The sequence below is a fragment of the Suricata suricatta genome, chromosome 5 (assembly GCF_006229205.1).
Source record: "Suricata suricatta isolate VVHF042 chromosome 5, meerkat_22Aug2017_6uvM2_HiC, whole genome shotgun sequence".
Classification (NCBI taxonomy): domain Eukaryota; kingdom Metazoa; phylum Chordata; class Mammalia; order Carnivora; family Herpestidae; genus Suricata; species Suricata suricatta.
Window position 1 is genome coordinate 82017968 of NC_043704.1, and position 8958 is coordinate 82026925.

The window sequence follows — 8958 nt, forward strand, 5'->3', positions numbered from 1 at the left end:
TCACTTTTATTAATCTTTTCACAGAACCAATTGTGGCCTTGTTAATTTTCTTCTGGTTTGACTATTGTATATTTTATTAATCCTTGCTCTTTATCATTTCCTTCCTTCTACTTACTTTGAGTTTTATTTATTCATATATTTCTTATTTCTTAAGCTGGAACCTTAAATCATTGATTTGAAACACTTGTTGCTTTTCTGATATAAGCATTTAAGCCTATACATGTCCTTCTTTTTTTTAATGTTTATTTACTTTTGAAAGAGAAAGCACGAGTGGGGAAGTGGCAGAGAGAGAGGGAGACATAGAATCTGAAGCAGGATCCAGGCTCTGAGCTGTCAGCATAGAGCCCAACCAACAGAGGCTCGAACTAGTGAACCATGAGGTTATGACCTGAGCTGAAGTCAGACGCTCAAACAACTGAGCCACCCAGGTGCCCCAACACATCCTTCTAAACAATTTTAAATATTTTCTAATTTCTCTTGTGATTTCTTCTTTAACCTATAATTTACTTAGAATTACCTCATTTAAAAGCATGTGAATAAACAGACACAAAGCAAAATCAGACATATAAATAGGAGAAACTGATGGTTGCAGGAGTGAAAGGGTAGAGGATGAGCAAAATGTGTGAAGGAGAGGAGGAGGTACAGACTTCCAGTTACAGGATAAACGAGTTACGGGAATGAAAGGGACAGCATAGGGAATACAGTCAGTGATGTAACAGTGTCTTATGATGACCGGTGGGTTACACTTGTGGTGAGCACGGCATCGCCTACAGAGATGGGAAATCACTGTGCTGTACTCCTAAAACTAGTCTAACATTGTATGTCAACACTATTTCAACTAAAAAAGGTTTTTAAGAGAAGAATATATAGCTATAATTAAACAAGGTGAATGTCAAAAATAAAAATAACAATAAGATATATAAAATACAAAGAATTACCGTGTCTAATTTCCAAATATTTGGGGATTTTCTAGCTATCTTATTGTTATTGATTTCTTTTTTTTTTTATGGTGAAAAAAAAGTATGTTTAGATTTAGCCAGCTGGACGCGTTTAGATGACCCCAATCTTGTTGGCAGCATCCAAAGCATCGTAGTCAGGAGCCCGTCGAACATATGCTTTCTTTTCTCCATCGGGCCTGATCAGAGTGTTGACCTTGGCCACGTCAATGTCATAGAGTTTTTTCACAGCCTGTTTGATCTGGTGCTTGTTGGCCTTGACATCCACAATAAACACAAGAGTGTTGTTATCTTCGATTTTCTTCATGGCTGACTCGGTTGTCAGTGGGAACTTGATGATGGCACAGTGGTCAAGCTTGTTTCTCCTGGGGGCGCTCTTTCGAGGATATTTGGGCTGCCTTCGGAGACGCAGAGTCTTGGGCCGTCAGAAAGTAGGTGACGTGCGGATCTTCTTTTTTTTATGACTATGGACGCCTTTCAGTACTGCTTTCTTGGCCTTCAAAGCCTTTGCTTTGGCTTCGGCTTTGGGAGGGGCAGGGGCTTCCTTCTTCGCCTTCGGCGCCATCTTCGTGAAAGGGCATTGTTATTGATTTCTAATTTAATTTTCTTATAGTCAAAGAACATAATCCGTAAGGTTTCAGTCTTCTGAAATGTATTGAGAGCTATATAGTGCTCCACCATATGATCTATTCTATCACACATTCTGTGTGCACTTAAAAGAATGTGCAATTGTTGGGTGTAGAATCCTATAAAGGGGTTTCTATCTAGTTTACCTTTTCTTTTACCTCAGTTTTGCTGGCAATGAATTCTCTCAGCTATCGTTTATTTTTAAATGACTTTAGCCTCATATTTAAGGAGTATATTCACAGAATATAAAATTATGGATTGTCAACTTTTTCTTTCAGCCATTTAAAGATGATATTCCGTTGTCTTCTGGCCTCCCTCATTTTTCATGAGAAGTCAGCCATCACTCACACATTGCTTTTCTATACATAACGTGTGTTTTATCTGGCTATTTTTAAAGTTTTTTCTTTATATTTGGTTTTTAGCAGTTTGGGCCTGGTCATGGTTTTCTTTTATTCATCCTGTTTTCTGAGCTATAGGTGATGTTTTCACTAAATTTTGGGAAAAATTGACCACTATTCCTTCATATACTTTTTTCCCTACCCCATTCTCTCTTCTCTTTTGTTTCTGAGCTCTCTGCTTTAAATAAGCTCATTGTGAAGAGCAGATTTCATTGGACATCTACTAATCATAGCCATAACATTCCAGCCAGCAGGAAAAGAAAACAAAGAGAAGTAGAGGCACACTCCTTTGCTTCTGCTCATATTACCTTGGCCAGTTCCCTGGACAGTTGTGTATCCAAATAAAATTCTCTACCTAGAGAAGGAAGGAATTTTGATTATATTCTCAATGGAGTAACTGATAACCAGGTTCCCACCACTGCCACCATAAACAACTGTGAAACTAGACAAAATATATGAGACAACTGGCAATTGGACAATATATTGGACAATCGGCAATAGCAGACTGTAAACCTTTAGCAAAAGGAAACACATGAGGGTGAATCCCACGCTGGCCCTCATTTTCTTCCTGGGGGAACTTTCTGGGTCACGGTATAGGGAGACAGCCATCCCAGGGCATAGCACAGTATGTAGCACTCTTGCTGAGCTGAAGAAGCAGAAGTTGAGGAATTTTCAGAGCAGAGTAACAAAGATGTGGGAACTGCATGGGGGACAAGGATGCTAGAATCTCTCCAGCAGGGCCCTGCGGTAGTCCTTGGCTAAGAGCTTGGCTGACCATGTGCATAGAAGACCATAAAGCCTAGAAGAAAGTGGCCGCTGTGAGGCTGAGAGCCAAATGAGAACCCCAAAAGGTGCACAGTATTGGGAGATGGGGGAGTAAGGAGCATGCTTTAGTGTAGGAACCACTCCTTGGGACTAAGGACAAAACAGACCAAGCCTGAGAATCAATAAAATCCACCAGTAATTTAATTGTCTTCCAGAATAAATAATACAAGTAAGAAGCCAGTAAATTAAAGAACAAAATTCTCCTGTGCAAAAATCATGCCTAAAGATGACTATAGACACCTGCACATGGCATTAATGGGAAACAAATGGACTAGAAGCCTACTAATGCTTGGAGGGAACTGTATTGCAAAAAATAAAATAAATAAAAAATGTCCCATGTGGCCTGAACTCCTAAAGTAACTCCTAGCCTCCTCCCCCCTCCCACCACAAAGGCACCAGAAGAAAAAAGGCTGTGAAATATACAAGTCCCCCCCCCCCCCAAAAGGGCATCCTCTCTAATGCCCACTTGGGATGAGGTCATGGAGGAAAAGAGACAAGTAATCTTGCCAAAAACTAGCCTGTCCTCTCTAGGATCAATACACAAGTGGTTAGCTACCAGACAGACAAACCAAGGCACTAGTCCCACAACCAGGTATGGGAGTGTTTGTAACTTCTATGTAGTAGAATTTGAACATTGCTATGAACTAGTGACTACTGAGTGTTTTCTATTCTTCCATTTTCTGAATGGAAGTTCTGATTACTTAGCCTATTTCTCTTCCACTGGTGCATATTGGGTATGTGTAACTGGAGGGAGCGAACGTACTTTTCTCTTTGTTTAGAGGTCATCAGACATAAATAGTTGCATCTATCTGGACCTGGAGAAGACCCTGCAGCACACAGAGACCCTGAACTTTGAGCTGGAGGAGGGCAAGTGTGTTCTGGGGATAAGATATGGATATTTGGGTGGCTGCCCAGCTGGAGACTTTCACAGCCTCCCTTGAAGCTGGGTGTAGCAATGGGATTGGGTTCTGGACAACAATATGTGAGCATATGTGATGTGCATGACTTCCAGGTCATGCCTTTAAAGGGAATGGGGAAAAGTGTGCCTCTGATATATTGCTGTCCCTCTTTCCACTAGCTGGAATGCATACATGTTGGCATGAGCTAGAATAGATGTCTTAGACCAAGAGACAGAAGTCACGTGTTGAGAACAAGACAATAAGACAGAAGGAACAACCTCTTGCTTCTCTTCTTCCCCTTTTCAAGCTGCCCTATCAGATCTGCACTGCCCACCTGGATTTTTATTTGAGCCAGAAACCAGCCTTGATGGTTTAAGCCACCATATTTTAGTATCTTTTTGTTAGTTACCCTACCTACTATTTTAACTCTTCTATTCTTCCTCCTCCTGTTAATTGTCTGAGATGGCATTTGGGTGCATCGGAGACGGGGCTTCTGATGCAGTAAAGGTAAAGGAGGAGGGCTAAGTTCCTGAGCACAGGGCCTTAGACTGCTCCATAGCTCCTCCAGTTTCTGTAACCATGTTTCTCGTTGGCTTGATCACTGAGCATGTATCTTGCTGACATTTGTTGCTTATATCTATGGCTAAGAAAATAAAGAATTTTCTTAGCTGTCTTGGAGACCAATGGTCCTTTCAATGGATTCTTCTCCACTTCAGTCCTATGGGTGCTCTGAATTGCCTTAAGGCCTGGCTGCAGCTTCCATTTGGCTCCCAGCCTGGGTGACTACCTGGTCCTCACGTATAGGGTCATATCTTCCTTCCCAAGGGTATCCAGGAAATTCTGGACATCTTTCATGCCAATGAATATCAGGAAAGACTCTGGGTAGCCAGCTGCTCGCCTTCTTTGTGCCTAAGTAGGCAGAAAGTTTGCTTCAAGGAAGGTGCCTGGTGAGGGTTCTCTTTCCATAATCCCAAACTGAAACAGGGTCCGAAGCCTCTCTTCTGCTTTTAGTGTTTCCTTCAATCTACTTGTCTGGAACTTTGGGACAGTTGGGACACACATTTGTCACCAACTGCTTCTCTTATTCCCGCCTTTCTCTTCCTCCCACAATCCTCTGGGGTATATGTGTGGCTATTTCTCCCACTTCCTCTTGGTAGTAGTTCTCCCTGTGTAGATGTTTATGGTTAAGTCTACCCAGGTTGGTCCGTGATTTATTAAAGGGCAGTATTCAGAATAAAACTATTCCTTCTTTCCTCCACAAAGGCTGGCATTTGAGACTCTTGTCTTGCTAAAGGGGTGAAGGAAGTCAGGGTTGAGATTCACAGTCTTGTGGCGCCTGGGTGGCTCAGTAGGTTAAGCGTCCGGCTTTGGATCAGGTCATGATCTCATGGTTCGTGGGTTCAAGCCCTGCGTCAGGCTCTGTGCTGACCACTAGCTCAGAGCCTGGATGGAGTCTGCTTTGGATTCTGTGTCTCTTTCTCTCTCTGTCCCTCCCCTGTTCACGCTCTGTCTCTCTCTGTCTCTCAAAAATAAATAAATGTAAAAAAAAATTAAAAGAAAAAAAAGAGATTCACAGTCTTTTAGGAACCTCTCTGTCCCAAGCAGTTCATGCCCGTCTTTCTCTGAGCAACATGCTTCATGACTTAGCCCTGGAGGAGAGAAGCTGAAATAGAGTGTGATTTGCAGGAAAATAAAGATACATAGATTTAATATTGTGGCTGTTGCATATTTTACCTCAGTTTGTCACTCGTATTTTTGCTCTGTTTATGGTGTATTTCAAGGGCAAACCTTTTTAATATTTATGGTGTCAAATCTGTCAGCTTTCCCTTAATCGCTTCTGGGTCTGGTGCCCTGCAGAGGAAATTTTTCTCTGCTCTAAGAAAGAACAGAACTTTCAATAGTTGTGAAATATGTCATTGTGCAAACATACAAATGTGCCTTAATTTATGTACAAATGAATATTTAGTGCATTTCTACTGTTTAAGCCACTATAAATAATGCAATAAACGTCCTTATAAATACATTTTTCCTTTTGCCATTTAAACCATTTCTTTAGGATAAATTCTTATGGGGTTTATGGGTCTTTATATTCTAAAAGCCTAACAACAATTAAACATTTGCCTCTTATAAAGTGGCTTAGGCCAACTAAAATGCCAGATTTATTTCTTTTGCTAGAACACTAGCTGCTTAGTGTGATTATATTTATATTTCATATTTATTAGAAGCGATGGTAGTTACAAATGAAGTTGATTAATAAAAAATGAGAAAACCAATTATTAGTTAACAAATACAATCTACTTGATAGACTAAATCTTTTTGAAAACAGGGGAGAACATATTAAAGGTGTTTCTTAATTTATAGAGAGGTCCAGAGAAGAAAATAGATCATCTCAACGATATCTAGCAACCAGTTTCTAGATTTCATATGCACCTTATCAAGCCTTCTTTGAAAGGAATAAACTCCTCATGTCTACCCCTCCCCTCCCCTCCCCCCCCACCACACAGCCCCTTGTGGCTCAGGTCACTCCCCACACCGCAGCCTGAGCTGTGCCGTAGAGGTGTCACAACCCCAGGCTCACACATGAGAACTCAGAGCTCCAGAGATGTGTTTGCACAAGAATGGGAAAATGAGGTTGAACACGGTCCTGTACCTTGTGAGATGCAGAATATTTTATCAGTCAAGAAATTAGGTTCTAGAGTCAGAGGCCCAGGACTCGGCCTCTTACTAAATGTTGAACCTGGGTAAGTTTATTTAACTCTCTGGGGTTTATTTTCTTCCACGATAAAAGGAAGATAATGAGGGCACTTACCTCAAGGATCAAATGAGGTAATCAATAAGAAAGTGTAAATGGTAAGAAGACACATAAATGGAAAGAGCTATCCAGTCATAGCACTAAGGTCTCTGGGCTCGGTGCGCTCAAATAACACAAGCAATATAAGTGATAGCCAGTAAGAAAATTTCCCTTTAACACTGCTATTTAAGTGCACTCCTAGAGATTGCCATATCCAAATTTTCTTCAGCCAGACCTTGTCTTAGAAACTCACTCAAGTGAGCACATATTTATTGAGGGTAGAGGCTGAGTTTCAGACAAAAGTGAGCCCCCTGCAGAGCCCCCTGGCAAGCCTGGGGGCTGATCAGCAACCCCCTCCCCATGCAGCATCTGAATTGATGCTCTGAGCCCAAGAGGAGGGGCAACTAATCCAGCTTCCCACAGAGCGCAATCTGTGAACTTCTGCCTGAGTCCTTTTTTCAAAATAAATTACTTCCATGGTTTTGAGAGACTCCTTTTCCTTATGATAGGAGTATGTATCTATTGAAGAACATTTAGAAAATAGAGATGAGCAAAAAGAAAATTAATATCACTTGTAATCCCATCTCCCAGAAAAGTATAGGTCTGTTTTTGCACCTTTTTGTGTGTGTGTATGCGTACACATTTGTGTGTTTGTGTAAGACACACACTTTAAGAGGTCATACCACGTAGACTATTCTTTCATTTTACCACATAACCTAGATACTTCTCCATGTTGACACACAACTCCTTACACTCTTGCTGCTCCTAGTTGGTCCTGAAGCACGGCCCAGGCCTTACCTGGGAGCTTGGGAGAAATGCAGAATTTCAGGCACCACCTCAGATCTTAGCATCTGCATTAAAAAAAATTTTTTTTAATGTTTTATTTATTTTTGATACAGAGAGAGACAGAGTATGAGAGGGGGAGGGTCAGAGAGAGAGGGAGACACAGAACCGGAAGCAGGCTCCAGGCTCTGAGCTAGCTGTCAGCACAGAGCCTGACGCGGGGCTCGAAGCCACGAACGTGAGATCTGACCTGAGCTGAAGCTGGAGGCTTAACCGACTGAGCCACCCAGGGGCCCCTAGCATCTGCATTTTAATACACTCTCCCACTGGATTTAGGGATTTACCTGTGGGCACAGTTTGAGAAGCATGATCTTAAGGCACCAATTTTTTTAAAGGGGAACCTTCCTTTTTTTTTTAACGTTTATTTATTTTTGAGAGACAGAGACAGAGCTCGAGCAGTGGAGAGGCAGAGAGAGAGGGAGACACTGAATCTGAAGTAGGTTCCAGGCTCTGAGCTGTCAGGACAGAGCCTGATGTGGGCTCAAACTCGTGAACTGCGAAATCATGACCTGAGCCCAAGTCTGAAGCTTAATGGACTGAGCCACCTAGGCGCCCTTTAAGGCATCATTTTTATAGTCTCCCATAACATGGCTAAACCGTAATCTATTTCTCCCTGTGACAAGAAGCTGGTCCTGGAGGATCCTGGGCTTCCCCAAGTTGTCCATGTGCTTCTTTAGATCCTCCCTCCACCACAGTGCTCTTCCTTCACTGAGGGTCCCTCCTCCCCTCTCATCACTTCCCCGGTGACCCCTTGGTCCCATCAGAGCCCACCTTCAGGAGACTCCTGACAGCTGGGGAGGCGCCGCCCTTGTCTGTTCTCCACAGTTAAGTACACACTGCCCACCTCCATTATCACCTTCCTCCACCAGGCCCTGGGCCTGGAGCTGCAGACTTCTCCTGCCCTGTGTAGGCTCCAATCAGAGCCCTTTGGCAAATGCCAGCCCAGCTCCTGCAGGAGGTAGCCAGAGCTTGCCAGTGCCTCCTCCCTCCTGAAATTCCTTCCATCCCACTATTCCACATTCCCTTCCCACTTGTTTAGCCCTCAGCTGGAGCCGAATGCCCTTCCAATTGCTCTTGGGTCTCCTCTTTACCCCCTACCCCATTCTCTACCCCACCCGTCTCTCCTTTTCCACAGTGCCCTCATTTGGTCCCTACTCTCTGGTCCACAAAGCTGCTCCCAGGCCCTCCCTCCCAACCCCCTTGGTCTCGGGGTCTCTCCTCTCCCACCATCCCCCCAACTCTAGAAACAGCCTCCCACTTCCCACTCAGCCCTTCACTCCTCCCTTTCCAACTTCCTCGATTCCCGCCTCTCCCCGCCCCCAATTCCAGCCCACGGGAAAGGACAAGCCCCTCTGGTCCCACCCTGCCTGTGTGTGGCCCAAGGAGGGGTGGAGGGGGCCCGCCCACCCTACTCACCCGGCCTGGGAACAGTGAATGGAGCCCTGTGTGCCCTCGCTCTGTGGGTGGGACGTCAATGGCCAGTGTGTCACTGGGTAAAAAGAGGCCCAAGGACGGCTGTGAGGCAGCCCTGTAAATTAGCCCCGGCCCGTCCGCCAAGGCGTGAGCCCAAAGCCGCCCATAGGCGGGAAGGAATGATAGTGAAAAGTAAACTATGCCTC

The 8958-nt window shown here is 43.8% G+C and overlaps 1 pseudogene; it reads right to left on the reverse strand.

Moving 5' to 3' along the window:
• Positions 1 to 1050: 1050 nt before the first annotated feature.
• LOC115292727 lies at positions 1051 to 1528 on the reverse strand (annotated as a pseudogene).
• Positions 1529 to 8958: the final 7430 nt, after the last annotated feature.